Source organism: Poromitra crassiceps, assembly GCF_964638095.1.
Source record: "Poromitra crassiceps genome assembly, chromosome: 15".
Lineage (NCBI taxonomy): Eukaryota > Metazoa > Chordata > Actinopteri > Beryciformes > Melamphaidae > Poromitra > Poromitra crassiceps.
In genome coordinates this window covers 28459134-28476441 of record NC_139634.1, presented here as the reverse complement: position 1 = coordinate 28476441, position 17308 = coordinate 28459134, and positions in this window count along the sequence as shown.

Genomic DNA, 17308 nt, shown 5'->3' with positions numbered 1-17308 from the left:
TTCTGAAAAGGTAGGCTAAGTATCGCTTGCCTTTACAACGAACAACGAAGCTACGCTAACGGTAGCTGGCTGCCAGATCTCAATTCACTACAGTAGCTCTGATCACTTGCTCTGTTTTAGAGTTTGGTTACTGTAGCTATCCGTAGCCAGCATGGCTTTACATTGTATATAAAAGGAATTAGCAGTGGTTTTGATTGCAGCCGGACAAACCTTTTTGGGACATTTTGGACATCCAGAAGTGTCCTGAACATTCAGACAATTCAAGTGCTCTCTGCAAAACACACACACACACACACACACACACACACACACACACACACACACACACACACTGTAACAGACTACCAATGGGCGATAGGCTAAGTAATGATTGAGTTGGATACTTTTTTGATGAGTTGATGCTATTTGAAGGGGGGATCCTGCTGCTCAGTATGCCTTTCATTATGCTGCTGAAGCCCCCTCCTAGGGTAAAGTCAGGTTCACTTTTGACCCTAAGCCCACTAAGCATTCATTTGGTTTCATGTCTCTATCCTGAATGGTTAGTGGGAACACAGATGACCATACACAAATAGACATGACAAGTACAATCCGTCTCTGCATAATGTGGAATGCTGCCAGCCTTGGCAAAGTATGCAAGATTTGTTGGTACGAACAGCACACTTGCAATTCCCTGCAGAGTAACTTAATCGTAAACAGTGCCCAAGACAATTATTTGGACTGTAACTGACATCCACCATAGTAATTAATCATTGTATTTATTGGTCCATATTGACATTTTTGTCTTTTAAGACAGCATGTATGACAGCATTTCCCATCACAATTATACAGCAAAGTGCCATGAAACACACAAAATGATCGCTGTGTATCTTGCAACCTACACAGTAAGATACGTGTGGCACCACAAGGAGATGCATGGTTTGATTTGTGGGTGCATAATTGTCACTTGCTGTTGTTCCCTCTCTGCAAACAGCTCAATGTGATATGACCACCAGCTAACAACAATCAACACCTCAAGCGATATATTAAAAGATAACATTTTCAACCCCCGCACAATTCCACATGCAATCCTTTGGAGTTTTCTTGTCCATTCGTGTATCCTGTCAAAAAGAAGCGTAAAAGGGAGGGAAAAAAGATAAAGAAACCCTGTGAACAACAACCCTGAGAGGTGTGAATATAATCTGAATTAATGAGGCCATCTCATAGGAGAGGAACAGTCTGCAGTGACTGCGGGTGAATTCACACGTTTTGGATAATTAAAGCAACTTACTTTGACATTCACCGCATGTATGTGACACTTCACGGTAAGGAAAAGTGACACTGGGGCTGGCCTCTCTGATTGTGTTTATGATCAAATCCTTGTCCCAAGTTATTTCTGCTCAGATATCAGTATGACTGCGAGGGGGCGAAACCATGATGGCAGACGGGACATTTTCACCACCCACCATATTGACACTTATTCCGTGATAATTAGACGTTAGGTTTATTGGCCTTTGCTGTGATTGTGATTTGCTTTATTTCCGTCTTTTCCATATAGGATAAAAATGAGTATCTTCTTAAGCATGTTGGCCCCTGACAAGTTCCCCTTAACACTCGTTCACTGGGACAACGCACATTCACTGTGACACCATTTCAATGGCTGATTTCCCTCGCTGGCCAATTAAGGAGGCGCACAAAGGAAGTTAGTTGTAGTCTCACTCCTGTTCTCTTCCTCTAATGTGAAGAGAAATTATCACTCACAAGCTTGTGAAACAAAATGGCCCTGTTCAAACAGTCCATTTCTGTGATTTTGTACCAACTATTTTGCACTTTTTGCTGCAGTGGCTGTAAGACAGGGGATGATGAGTGCGCTGAAATACAAAAGACAGATTGATTCACGATGGATGATGTGTTTTCAAATTAGCGAGACAGGAGCCAAATGTAAGAAGACTGAGGGTTAGCAAGGGTGACTCATGCAAAAGCCCACAAGAAGTCTCGGCTAATATTCCAAACGGAGAATGCGTTGCCAATTATCGATCCTTACAGTATGCATGTGGGTATTTACCGTAAATTCCGGACTATAAGCCGCGGCTTTTTTCCCGTTTTTTGGCCCCTGCGGCTTATATAACGGTGCGTCTTATCTATGGATTTTTTCAGAAAAAAAAAAAAAAAAAAAAAAAAATCTCTCTTTTTTAGCACTCTTTCTAACTATAAATCCACTTCTGTTTTAATTTCCTCTCTTGCCCTCTTTTCACCACACCGCGGACACTGTGTGCACTGTAAAAATAAACAACGGTGGTGTTGTGTTATGTTGTTTTGTTGAAATGTTGTAATACGGTAAATGGGAGCTTCCTCAAACAGCCATCTCTTCCCGACAATCCCCTCTGTGCGTGACCACTTACATATGGTAATTACGGTAAGCAAACGGCCACTCGGGCAACAACTCCCTCCCCCGACTACCAGGAGAAAATCACAAACTTCGGCGAATTCACACAAAGGAAGATCAAGGAATATTCACAACAAGACGAGCAGTAGAAGCAACACTCTCACTTACCATGGGGAAGGTACGCAGAAATTCACACGAGGCAGCTTTCAAGTTGAAAGCAGTCAATCTCGCATTAAAAGAGAGCAGCCGCCGATCAAACAGAGCAGCCGCGCGTAACCTGGGCAAAAGGGACTGTCCGTCCGGGGGAGAACTACTGAACAACTCCCTCCCGACTATCAGGAGAAAATCACAAACTTCGGCGAATTCACACAAAGGAAGATCACGGAATATTATAGGAGTGTGAAAACATCCACAATTACCAACGGGTTCCAAAACGCTGGACTGCTGCGGGATGAAGAGGATCACCGCCACGGGGACTGCCCCCTGTCCGATACCTCACGAGTCCGATACCTCACGAGTCCGACACCTCATGGTTTTGGGTTAGGGTCTGGGGGAGGTTAGGTTTAGGCGTGGGGGTGGGAGAGGTTAGGTTTTGGGTTAGGGTCTGGGGGATGTTAGGTTTAGGCGTGGGGGTGGGAGAGGTTAGGTTTTGGGTTAGGGTCTGGGGGAAGTTAGCCTCTTTTTTCGGACTCGTGAGGTGTCGGACTCGTGAGGTATCGGACTCGTGCCATGGCACCTGAAGGAGAGAGGAGAGTGGTTGACGAAGCCACCCTGAACCTGTTCGTTTCCGACACTGAAGATGAGGACTTTGGTGGTTTCAGTACGCAGGAAGAAGAGGAAGACGAGGATTAGTGACTTGACTTCTCTGGTTACAGGTTTGCTGCACATATACGGTAGCCTATTGTTGTGTGATTTTGTCTGGGGATTAGTGACCTGACTTTTGTTTTGTTTTGTTGAAATGTTAATAAATGGGAGCTTCCCCAAACAGCGATCTCTTTCCCGACATTCCTCTCTGTGCACGAACCCTTTCATATGGTAATTAAACATCAAAACACCCGCGGCTTATAGTCCGGTGCGGCTTATAGAAGAAAAAAATAGTCAATTTTGGTCCCGCGGCTTATACACCGGTGCGTCTTATAGTCCGGAATTTACGGTATCATGCATTGTAAACCCCAGGGTAATTAAATGCAAGTGCGCTGTGCTTATGATAGCTATCATCAGTTTCTTTGCCAGAACGGTCAATCATTCTATTACGGGGGATTGCAGGAACTCGCTATGAGGCCAGTGGCAATGCACTGCCTCAGGGTAGCAGAACTAATTAGAAGAAGGTTGCCCAGTGGAATTCTTCCACCACCAAGCCCAGTACTGTACAACCCAGCCCATTTCTACCTTTCCGTCCCAATTTTCAGCTTAATTTCAACATGCTGCATGTCTGTTTCTTTTAATTCCCCCTACTCCCTCTCCAGGGCCATCCATCACAGCTACTTGATATGTAGAGTGAAAAATGTGATGCCACCTCACAATTCAATTGGGAACATTAGAAGTGAAGTTTGGTGAATTCATACTATTCTCGCATGGCTTGCTAGATATGACAATAATGTTTAATTTGACTATGAGTCTAATTTTTTTTTACCACTTTGAAAATTCCCCACTGCCATTAGAAATGCCTTTTAGGCTATATTTCTCTTGTATGAAATCACAATCCAAGAAGAAAACCTCCTTAACATCTCAAAATCTGACATCTTCTGAGTGCTATGAAGACATTAAACAAGGAGTAAATGTTAGTTTCTTTTTATATGTTTTCACTACTTCTTACTTCATTTTCATTAGACATCAGACAATGTGACCTATAGTGGGTGTAGGAAATATAATTAAATGCAAACAGAGACCTAGAGACCCGAGATCCACTGAAATCATTGTACTGTTCATTAAAATTCAATAAAGGGTGAAAATAAAGGTTTGGAGATATACGCAAAAGCATTACTGCAAAGTACAGTGCAGTAGAACGTTCAGTCACGCTGTCTGAGGATGAGATACGGTCATTCATTCTAACATTTAGAAAGACTTTTCTCCTGGCGTGAACATGTCATTCTGATAGGCTGGAACATGTGCATTATTTAAGAAATTAAAAGTTGACAAGAAATGCTATGCAGTACGATACTGACAGTGCTGTGTTGCAGTCGTAGACACCGAGGGCCTCTATTCTATTACGGTATTACTATTCAGCGGCATATTTAGCAGATTTTTCTATTTCCCTAAATTTAAGTTGTTTGCGAGCATTTTTGCAAGTCTCCCCGCACGTCTGCATCCACGGTAGGTAGGGCGCGTGCATCCCCAGAAGTCTGTACGTAGTTGGGGCTTCTACCTTTTTCACGTCACAGCAATTTTTCTCAAAACACCACTGAGTGACTGAAACATTAGCTAGTTAGCATGCAGTGCACAAGTCACACTGATTTCAATGGTGAAATTCGTTTCCTGCTCAGTTGCTCGGTTGCAGAGAAAATTCTGTTTTTCCGCATTAGCAATCATTTGTGACGACATGTAGCCTACCAAACTTGCTAGCTACTTCATTGTAATTTAGCTACACTCACACAGCGGTGAAATACGTTTCCTGCAGTTGCTTGCGCGCATCCGGGTACGGGTAATGGTTTATGAGAATTTCAGTAAACACATTTTGAATGCATTGTAGTCTTATTATATTCATTAAAGATATATTGTTACATTTCCTGCTTTCACTTACATAATTACCGTATTACCAGCCTGTAATAACATTTCATCTCTAAACTGAACTCTAAGTTGTTGGGAATATACATGCATAGGTGGGGGCTCATACTGACATGCACTGTATATGCGCATCATATGCACACATGCATGTATGTACACCCATTAATAAGCAGATGCTCTCCCGCCCTCTCTCATAGACACATTCTCAGAAAGACACAGAAACACATTCACCTATGCATTATGTTTGCATCTTGATCAATGTTCCATTCTACTATAATAGGGCTCAGGCATCCTTCAACAGTAGATGATGAACTATTTCACCTAGTCGTGCAAATTGAAAAACACTAAACACAGCACTGAGAGTACAATAATTTGGCCTGAAAGCTCATCCCACTTCAACGTATTTTTATCATGCGCAATTACACTAGACATTATACTGTATACTTCAAAAAGTTGCATTGTGTAGGCTATAACGCTACCTCCATATGCGCATACATTACTCAGTTGCCTTTGATTAGAGAGAGGCATGCAGACAGACAGACAGACAGATAGTTTGGAAGCAGATAGGAAAACAGATAGATTGACTATCAGACAGAACCATGACAGAAATATAGCCGCAAGCGGCTACTACAGGGCTTCAAGCCTTTTCCCAACTGCAATGACATCACAAAAAAGCGGCAGTGGTTCTGGTACATGGTCCAAATATTTCCCTCTGTATATCTGCCACATTTCGCGATTATTGAACCAACAGGTGTGGAGTTACGGCCATTATTGTGTTAGGCCACACCCACTTTTGGCATCTGAGGCACCCACTTTTGCTCAAATCGCACAATAGCATGTCAGAAATGCCATTCCAGATGAAGCTGAGAAGTTTGTGAGCGATTATGTGAATGGACTTGATTTACCACTATTACAGGTTTATGCCATAGACCCCGCCGACTTTCACCAATCATGACAAAAGATTTAGACAGGTGTGCAGTTATGGCCTTTTTGTGATAGGCCACGCCCATTTTTGGCATTTATGGTGCCCTCTTTTGGTCAAATTGCACATAATTTTGCACCCATGGTTGGTGATGATAGCCGAACATCTCCCCCAAGTTTCGTGATGATTTAGGTGAGAGGCCACGACCACTCACAACTTTAAGGGTTTGTCGGCTCTATTCTCCCACAGGCCATCGGCGCTATTACGGGCCTTAACCGCAAAAAAACGTGCCTTGCGCCTGTTTCGGCAAGATAGCAATAGGCTTTAGGCTGCCAAATGCGCTTTAGGCCGAATGGGCGTGGCGCAGTCCCAAAGTGGGCGTGTCGGCGCTAAATACCAGCCTAGTGATATCTTGGGACCTGGCCTACATTTAGCGCTTTGCGCTTTTGAAAAGCAGGCCTATTCTCTGCCTTCACTGCTTCTTCTCTGTCACCCTTCTCTCTCTCTCTCTCTGAGTTCCCAGCATGCATTGTGTTTCTTCATTTCGCTACTAAATAGCCACCAAATGAGCCAAAATAGATATAAAAGGTAGTTCTAAATTAATGTGTAATGGTAACACAGCCTGCCATTGTCAACATTTCAATATTGGACCAAATAAAACTTCGAAATGAAAACACCACCCTATGTGAAACATATATGTCCTCTTGAGCCTATATATACCCCTTGTCGAGTTAACGTGATTTAGAGAAGTAACAGCGGAACGCGCTTCGGAACGCGCTTCTAATGGCATCTGCTATACTGTGATGTCCCTCCAATAACTTGGCCCTATTTCACATTTAGTTTTACAATAAAAACACATTTATGCAATGACTTGACATAATGTAGGGTATATTTATGTGCATCATCCTTCCTGCAGCAGGCGAGAGAAAATGATATCTTTCTGGACAAACTTTCACCAATCTAATAGGCTATATTTTTCTAGCTGATGCATAGAACATTATTTTCACTTTGATCTTGCTATAGTGTAGCGTATTTACATGCTTGCAGTATTGAAACTGCAGTTAGATTGGTTTGAGAAGCATAATAATATGGAATAATAGCCTATAATGCAGACAGACAGGCTGGATGAAGGGAGGGGGGGGGGGGGGGGGCGGAGCGTTTGGCTTTCGTCTGGTTTTGCGGGATCACTGGAATTGGAGCTAAAAAGGCAAGCGTGCGATTCGTTTATTGCACTTATCCAATGAGCATGACGGTGCATAATTTTACGCCTAAAAGGCGTGGTTGTAATGCTTTGGGCTGCATCTAGCGCCAGCACGACGATATCAAGTGCGCCTGTCCACGCCCACTGCTTTGATCTGCGCCTGCCGCTCGGCCTAGAAACTGCGCCGATGCAACGATAGGGGCCAATGTCTTCGAAATGAAAGTATATTTAAAAAATCCAAAAAAGCAAGTTGTAGAGCTTGGTCCATAGATGCTACCTAGCGATTTTGGTGTAATCGGTCAAACGGTCTAGGTCGGAGATGTCAGAAATGTATTTTCCAAACTTTTCAAAATATCTCAAACATTTTCCAGACGCACCTTGAGGGTCCTTGAGGGAGATTTGTAGAGCAGGTGCACCCGAACATGTGGGGGGAGGAAATTGCTTGAAAATCGCACAAACGGCGTGGAAGTTATGGCCTTTAACGTAAAAGCTCTAATCATTTGGCCAAATTTCACGTTTCTGCAATGTACTAACTCACTGGAATTTGCGTTGCGGCAGAAGAACAATAATAATGAATAATAATAATAATAAACCAATACAAAAACAATAGGGTTTCAGCCCCAAGATGGAAAAGATAAGGATTCAGAAAAAGGAGAAGCTATATTTAGATTTTGTGACATGAGTTGTTCTGTCATTGACAGGACTACAGGCATCCTCTGGGGTTTGGGGATGGTTCTATATACACTGCCAAAGATGGATAATTGGCTATTTTGAGTAATTTTATGAACAAAGCTCAGCTGCTGCAGCTCAACCTCGAGTAAACAACACACCTTGGGAATACCCTCTGTTCAGCCGTCTCCTGTCTGTAGATGCCTGGATGTGTGTGTGTGTGTGTGTGTGTGTGTGTGTGTGTGTGTGTGTGTGTGTGTGTGTGTGTGTGTGTGTGTGTGTGTGTGTGTGTGTGTGTGTGTGTGTGTGTGTGTGTGTGTGTGTGTGTGTGTGTTGCCTGTCAGATGTAAAGAATAGTCCTAACCCTTTTAGTTTAGACAGAGCTATTCTGATTTCCTATGATATTCTAAATCATAGTCACAATCTGAGTCAACTTTGGACTTACCAAGTACTTTTCATTCAATCTTTGTACTTAAAGTAACACCACAGCAATGCATAACAAATAACATACAGTAGGCTACCGAGAGCAACATAACAAAGAGCAAGCCAAAATGTATCGTGTAAGAAGATGACATACTGTACACTCAAGCAATTGTGATGTCACTGATAATGTTATAGATGACGGTCGCCATAACCGAATGTAAATCTACAAATAAACTGGAAGTGAAGTTTGCAATTTGCGGACTCACTGACGTCATCAGTGATGCAAAGTTTTTCAGTCGTCATAAACAAGCTTCAGGAACCAGTCCGGTAGTGTATATACTCCCCAGTCTTTTCATAATCTGTGAGCATTTTGAAAGTTGTCTAATGTATCCTAGGCTTAAGGGCCCCTATCGTTGCATCGGCGCAGTTTCTAGGCCGAGCGGCAGGCGCAGATCAAAGCAGTGGGCGTGGAAAGGCGCACTTGATATCGTCGTGCTGGCGCTAGATGCAGCCCAAAGCATTACAACCACGCCTTTTAGGCGTAAAATTATGCACCGTCATGCTCATTGGATAAGTGCAATAAACGAATCGCACGCTTGCCTTTTTAGCTCCAATTCCAGTGATCCCGCAAAACCAGACGAAAGCCAAACGCTCTGCCCCCCCCCTCCCTTGAGTGAAGGCAGAGAATAGGCCTGCTTTACAAAAGCGCAAAGCGCTAAATGTAGGCCAGGTCCCAAGATATCACTAGGCTGGTATTTAGCGCCGACATGCCCACTTTGGGACTGCGCCACGCCCATTCGGCCTAAAGCGCATTTGGCAGCCTAAAGCCTATTGCTATCTTGCCGAAACAGGCGCAAGGCACGTTTTTTTGCGGTTAAGGCCCGTAATAGCGCCGATGGCCTGTGGGAGAATAGAGCCCAAGATGTATTGCGCGGCATGGTGCCACATGAACACCACCCTTATTATAATAGGGCGGATTCTGAGACACACGAACACAATCAACTTCCATTCCAAAAAAGCCATTAGAAGAAGAAGACATCCTATGACATCATCAGTGATGTCATAGACATTGTGATGCCATCACATCTTACTTTTATGCATAATTGTGACATCATCAGTGACAATATTTATGGCACTGTTCCTAGACAGGACTTTAGTCAGCAACAACATGGACACATCAAACTTTGCCCATGTCATTTTCCAGAATGTGGAGAAGAGCTACCTGCCCCATGCTGCACTGGAGTGTCATTACACCCTCACACAGTTCATTCAACCACATCAGAAGGACTGGGTTGGCATATTCAAGGTAGGCTGGAGCACAGCCAGGGACTATTACACATGGTTGTGGTCGCCTCTCCCTGAGAACTATGTGGAAGGCACCATGGTCAACAGAGCTGGGGTGTTTCAGGGATATTATGTGCCCAATGACGACAGCAATTTCTACCAGTTCTGCTATGTGACACATAAAGGGGAGATCCGCGGGGCCAGCACACCGTTCCAGTTTCGTGCCAACAGCCCTACAGAGGATGACCTGCTGGTTGTGGAGGATGAATGCAACTCTGACATCGTAGTGGTCACCACCAAGGCTGGCTTCCTGCAGCAAAAGATGGAAGAAGCCCTGAGAGAGAAAGAAGAGCTTGTGGAAAACATGGCCCTGCTCCAGCAAGAGAAGGAGCAACTGGAAGCAGAGAATGAAAGCCTACAGATGGAGTCTAAGCAGGAGAAGGAGACCTGTGCCCAGGTGAGGAGAGAGAACCAATTTGTGCAGAGTTCCATCCAGGCCCTGCAAGAGGAGAGGGAGGATGTACAGAGGAGGCTGGAGGAGGCCACAGCCAGGGTCTTGCAGCACGAGGAGGACCTGAAAGGAGTCGCCCTAAAAGGCCAGCAGGTCATAGACTCTCTGAAGGATAGAGTGATGAAACAGCAAGACAAGGTAGAAGTCTACAAGATTCACCTGAAGAAGGAGAACACTAAGCTGAGTACGGAGCTGCAGAGGCACAAGTCTGTGGTGGCCGATTTTAAAGAGGAGGTGGAACGCATGCAGACCGACTGTACTGGGAGGGACGAACGGTACTACTTAGGGGATGTCTTAGATTACTGTAAAAAGATTTGTGACCTTTTAATATAACTAAGCATCTCGCGCGATACGCACACTCGATTCCGTGGCATGCACGCTGCGTGGGCTCGCCTGCCCTGCAGCTCACATACGCAGCTTGCCTGCTGCGTGGCCTCGCCTGCTGTATTGGCATGCGCAGCGCACAATTGCTCAACTTTGCATCATTACATCCGCCAAGGAGGGTACAGTATGTTTTTGGTGCCATTTGTCTGTCTGTTAGCAGGATTATGGAAAAACTACTGGGGCAATTTTCATGAAACGTGGTGGGAGGGTGCAGCAGGGGCCAAGGAAGAAGCCATTCAATTTCGGCGCGGATCCGATCCGGGGAAGGGCAAGGATGCTAGGCTAAAGGGGCTGTAACTATGGATAGGAAGGTCGTAGAGAGGATTCGAGGCCTGGGTAGGTAGACATGGAAGAAGACGAAGGCGATAATTGACTTGCAATTTAGTGTGTTTATTGCATCCTAAAACACAGGCTACTGTTGGCCGTAAGTAACTATAGGCCTAAAACAGGAGACACACAGCCTAGCGTCCTAGCTCCCCAGATTGGATCACAGCGTTCAACAAGGGGGTGGACAAGTTTTTCCCATAGCAGAACAAGGCATGGTGTACTAGATCAGTAAGGCCACGCTGAAGCTGGCCAACAAGGAGTACATGACGGTGAAGAACGATTACGAGATGACGTTCCATGCTGGAAAACACTGAGCGACATTAAGGATGACGTCATAACCACTGATGATGTCATGTCATGCCCCACAATCGTCAAGTGATGTCATACCCACTGATGACATGGATGACGTGGCATGAGTTGACATGAGGTTGGTCACAACCCACACAAAAAAAGTGCGCCCATGGCGCATCGTCTCCAGGGTGGAGACAATGACCACAATGGAAACAAGTCATGGACTTCATTGTGTTTTAATTCCTTTAACAATTTTAATACTGGTGTCTGGATTTTTATCTGTTCATTGTGTGTTTTTAACAACGGTCATAATAATAAATTCATTCATGCATTCGTCTCCACCCTAGAAATCGAGCGTGCAAGATTTCTAGTCACCAAAATTGGAGTTACAAGCTTTTAATGAGAACAAGTTATTGTTGTTATTGTTGTTATGATAGGCCCTAATTATATAGCCTATAAGTTCTGATATTATGTACACAATTTCTAGTATTTAATATAGTAGTTATCACTTCAGGGGAATTGAGGTGACAGTTGGGGTACTAAAAACTGTAAAGTGAAAACTGCAATGTTTAGCTCCATGGCAAGAGTGCAATGCTGTGTGATTAATCAGGGAAACAGTGAGTTTGTAGCAGAGGTGCAGCTCTCAGGCAGAAGTCCTTCAAACTGGGTGGTGCTGGTTTTATTGGCTGGATATCCATTTTAGAGCAGGTGCAGATGCATAGGTGAGAGGAGTCCTGTGGTTGTCGTTCAAGAATACGTCCTCACTTGGATGGAAGTTGGCTGCCAGAGTGACCTTCTTAGCAGTGTAAATACCATACTGCAGTTTTTCCTTAGACCGGGAAGTGGAGTCAGACTGTAAAAGTTTGAATAGTTTTGATGATGGATAAATAAATCTGGACCACGGTCAGATATGAGGAATAACGCGGCTTCAGCTGCCAAAGGAAGCTCAGTTTGGCTCATTATGGTGTGATGAGAGATGCTCTCATACTGTTAAACGTGGTGAAGATGAGTGATTGCTCCAGAGTTGGTTGGTCTTCACCTGAACTGTTTTGAGCTCCTGTAGGCCCAAGTTGTTCATAGAGCAACGTCAGAATGAGCTTTCTTGGCCAAGTATGTACACATACAAGAAATTTGACGCTGGTTTCAAAGTACAAGTATGTGGGAGCTCCGCTCCAAGGCTAACATTCGTGGTGCCATTTTGGATGGAAACTAAATTTAATTTACAAGACATTGTCATTTACAAAGCAAAATACATAGAAGGAGCTTACGGTTTTCTTCAGGAAAGCACTTCCGGTATGTATTTGAGACCAGACAGACAGCAGTCTTCCGGTCTGAGTGTACGCTGGCGCGTGTTGCTGCCGCTACTCACCGGTACATTTTAATGTTTTAACGTGTTTTAGTAGCTCACCTGGCATTGCAGTTTACAATGTGGGCCAGCAAGTTCCTTATCTGGTCTGCATTAGCCTGGATTACGTTGTCATTTTTCCACCGACCCGTGGCTGGTCTCCTCCAGTACTCGGTTTTTGAGCTCCTGCGGCTTCGCTGTCACCTGTCTGAGCCTCCGCCCGCAGCGCTGCGCCTTCACCTGGATATCGCTCTCCTGCCCCGGAGTTACATCCACCGTGGCTCTCGCCGGAATTTCCATGTCGACAACTCCAAACCAATAAAATCCTTCTGGTCCACCACTCGTCGCCCTCCTAGATCCAATGGCCGCCGCCGAGTTGACCACAGCTCGCTAGCCAGCCTAGCTAGGTCGGCTAACGCTACTGTCAAGAATGACAACATCACGGTCAACTTCGGGCTCCTCAACATCCGCTCACTCACGAGCAAGGGCCACCTCGTCCAGGATTACCTCACTGACCATAAATTTGACTTTCTCTGCCTGACAGAGACGTGGCAGCAACCCAACGATTTTTCACAAATCAACGATGCTACTCCTCCTGGGTTTGTTTACCTCTGCCAACCCCGTGGCTCTGGTCGCGGAGGAGGTCTCGCGATACTTCACCGCGAGAAGTGGAAAGTCCTGCCTGTGTCTGTCCCTGCATTCAACTCATTCGAATCCATTGTGTGTAAACTGCCTGGCCCCACTCCCACCATTCTGGCTACTATCTACCGTCCTCCCAAGCCTCACACTGAGTTTTTAAATGATGTTGCTGCTTTTCTCACCCATCTTTCCACTCTCTCACCTAATGTAATACTGCTGGGTGACTTCAACATTCACATGGACAACATCAATCTTCCGCTCACCCGTGACTTCTCATCATGCCTTGAGAGCTCTGGATTCCAACTTTTCACTGATTTTCCCACCCATATTAAAGGTCATACTCTGGACTTAATCTGTTGCTCTGGTCTCACCCCCTCCAATTGCACAGCTGACCAACTCCCCATAACTGACCACTTCCTCCTCTCATTCAATATCACACTCCGCCTTTCCATAACTAAGCCACCACGTCTCATCTCATTCCGGAATATCAAGGACATCAATACGGACACCCTCTCCTCCACCATTGCCACTATCCCGGACCCGGACTATTCTTCCTCCCCCGATGAACTGGTTACCCACTACAACAACTCCCTAACTAACATTCTCAACTCCCTCGCTCCTGTTAAAACCCGGTCTGTTTCCTTCTCCCATTCTGCCCCCTGGTTTACCCCTGAACTCCGCTCCATGAAAACCAAAGGCCGGCAACTCGAGCGACTCCATAAAAAGACTGGTCTCACTATCCACCACGACATGTACAAAACTCACATTTCACAGTATAAGGACTCCATTGCACATTCCAAATCCACTTACTACTCCGGTCTCATCTCTTCCAACCACGGCAACTCCAAGACACTCTTTTCCCTCCTTAACAGAATCCTCCAACCCCCAGATTCCCTACCCCCCCACCTCTACTCAACGGACACCTGTAATTCCCTCCTTCTGTTTTTCAATGAGAAAATCGAGAAAATCCACCAGCATTTGAGTCCTATTCCCTCACCCCCCTCCTCTGAACCTCTCCCCTACAGTCATATGCCATTTTCCTCTTTCCAACTTCCTGATCCCTCTGCAATCTATGACCTCATCCATAAATCCAAGCCATCCACATGCCAGCTAGATCCCCTCCCTACAGCATTGGTCATATCCTGCCTCTCCTCACTACTCCCTCTCATAACTGCCATCATCCACTCTTCACTCACCACTGGGTCTGTTCCTTCACTCTTCAAAACTGCAGCTGTCTCCCCAATCCTGAAAAAACCCGGCTCTGATCCCAACAACTTCAACAACCTCCGCCCCATTTCCAACCTACCCTTCATCTCCAAAATCCTAGAAAAAATTGTCGCCTCTCAACTCCACTCCCACTTATCACACAATAGCCTCTATGAAGAATTTCAATCTGGTTTCCGCCCCCGCCATAGCACAGAAACGGCCCTCCTAAAAATCACTAACGACCTCCTCATTGCAGCTGATTCTGGTTTACTCTCCATCCTCATCCTCCTTGACCTGAGTGCGGCCTTTGACACAATTTCCCACACCATCCTCCTCAATAGACTATCCTCCATCGGCATCACTGGCACTCCCCTTGACTGGTTTCACTCCTATCTCTCAGGCCGCACTCAGTTCATCCAACTCAAATCATTCAGATCCCAACCTTCCCCCGTCTCCTCTGGTGTGCCCCAGGGCTCTGTCCTGGGGCCCTTTCTCTTCATCACCTACCTCCTCCCCCTTGGCTCCATCTTCCGTAAATTTAACATCCTTTTCCACTGCTTCGCGGATGACACCCAGCTCTACCTTTCCACTAAACCAAATTCCACCCTCCCTCCCTCCTCCCTCACCAATTGCCTCTCTGAAATAAAATCCTGGTTCACCTCAAACTTCCTCAAATTAAACAGTGATAAAACGGAAATCCTCTTAATCGGCACCAAATCCACACTTTCCAAAGCTGACAGTTTTTCCCTCACTATTGACAGTTCCTCAGTTTCCCCCTCCCCTCAGGTCAAGAGTCTGGGTGTCATCCTCGATAGCTCACTCTCCTTCAAATCTCACATCAATAATATCACCCGGTCTGCTTATTTCCACCTACGCAACATCAATCGTCTCCGCCCTTCCCTCACCCCCCACACCACCGCTATTCTTGTGCACAGCCTTGTCACTTCCCGCATTGACTATTGTAACTCCCTCCTCTTTGGTCTCCCTCAGAAATCCCTCCATAAGCTCCAACTGGTCCAGAACTCAGCCGCCCGCATCATCTCCAAAACCCCCTCCTTCCATCACATTACCCCTGTCCTACAGCAACTTCATTGGCTCCCAGTTAAATTCCGCATCGACTTTAAAATCCTCCTGCACACATTCAAAGCCATCCACAACCTCGCCCCTCCTTATCTGTCTGACCTCCTCCACACTGCCACCTCTACCCGCTCCCTCAGATCCTCCTCCTCCATCCATCTCTCTGTCCCTTCTGCCCGGCTCACCACCATGGGGAGCAGAGCTTTCAGCCGCTCTGCTCCCAAACTCTGGAACTCACTCCCTCCTGACATTCGCAACATTGACACCCTCCCCCTGTTCAAATCCAGCCTCAAAACTCATCTCTTCAAATTAGCTTATTCCCTGTAATGTCCATGGTGTTTTCTCTGTTTATTGTTTAGTTTTTTATTTTTGTTCTATTTTATTTCCCTTCCACTCTTTTTATATTTTATACTGTTTGCTTGCCTGTTGCTCTGCTTCTGATTTTACCCTGTAAAGTGTCCTTGAGTGACCTGAAAGGCGCTTTGAAATAAAATGCATTATTATTATTATTATTATTTGTTTCGTACGCTATTTATTTCATAACGTGGTGAATACACAATCGAGTCACACCATGTGAGAGTACATGAGAGCGTTTCGGTGCTGTTGGAATGTGCATGGTCCGGGAATACGGAGGTCGAATAGGAGAGCGAGCCGGCTGCAGCGAGGAACATTGCGGAGGAGGTGAACCCCCGAGTCTGGAATTTGTATAATATTCTGTGAAGAAGCAGTGTGCTGCAAGGCATCTAGTCTGCTGGAAAGCCATTAGAAGAAGAAGACATCCTATGACATCATCAGTGATGTCATAGACATTGTGATGTCATCACATCTTACTTTTATGCATAATTGTGACATCATCAGTGACAATATTTATGGCACTGTTCCTAGACAGGACTTTAGTCAGCAACAACATGGACACATCAAACTTTGCCCATGTCATTTTCCAGAATGTGGAGAAGAGCTACCTGCCCCATGCTGCACTGGAGTGTCATTACACCCTCACACAGTTCATTCAACCACATCAGAAGGACTGGGTTGGCATATTCAAGGTAGGCTGGAGCACAGCCAGGGACTATTACACATGGTTGTGGTCGCCTCTCCCTGAGAACTATGTGGAAGGCACCATGGTCAACAGAGCTGGGGTGTTTCAGGGATATTATGTGCCCAATGACGACAGCAATTTCTACCAGTTCTGCTATGTGACACACAAAGGGGAGATCCGCGGGGCCAGCACACCGTTCCAGTTTCGTGCCAACAGCCCTACAGAGGATGACCTGCTGGTTGTGGAGGATGAATGCAACTCTGACATCGTAGTGGTCACCACCAAGGCTGGCTTCCTGCAGCAAAAGATGGAAGAAGCCCTGAGAGAGAAAGAAGAGCTTGTGGAAAACATGGCCCTGCTCCAGCAAGAGAAGGAGCAACTGGAAGCAGAGAATGAAAGCCTACAGATGGAGTCTAAGCAGGAGAAGGAGACCTGTGCCCAGGTGAGGAGAGAGAACCAATTTGTGCAGAGTTCCTTCCAGGCCCTGCAAGAGGAGAGGGAGGATGTACAGAGGAGGCTGCAGGAGGCCACAGCCAGGGTCTTGCAGCACGAGGAGGACCTGAAAGGAGTCACCCTAAAAGGCCAGCAGGTCATAGACTCTCTGAAGGATAGAGTGATGAAACAGCAAGACAAGGTAGAAGTCTACATGAAGAACCTGAAGCAGGAGAACACTAAGCTGAGTACGGAGCTGCAGAGGCACAAGTCTGTGGTGGCCGATTTTAAAGAGGAGGTGGAACGCATGCAGGCTGACTGTACTGGGAGGGACGAACGGTACTACTTAAGGGATGTCTTAGATTACTGTAAAAGGATTTGTGACCTTTTAATATAACTAGGCATCTCGCGTGATACACACACTCGATTCCGTGGCATGCACGCTGTGCGGGCTCGCCTGCCCTGCAGCTCA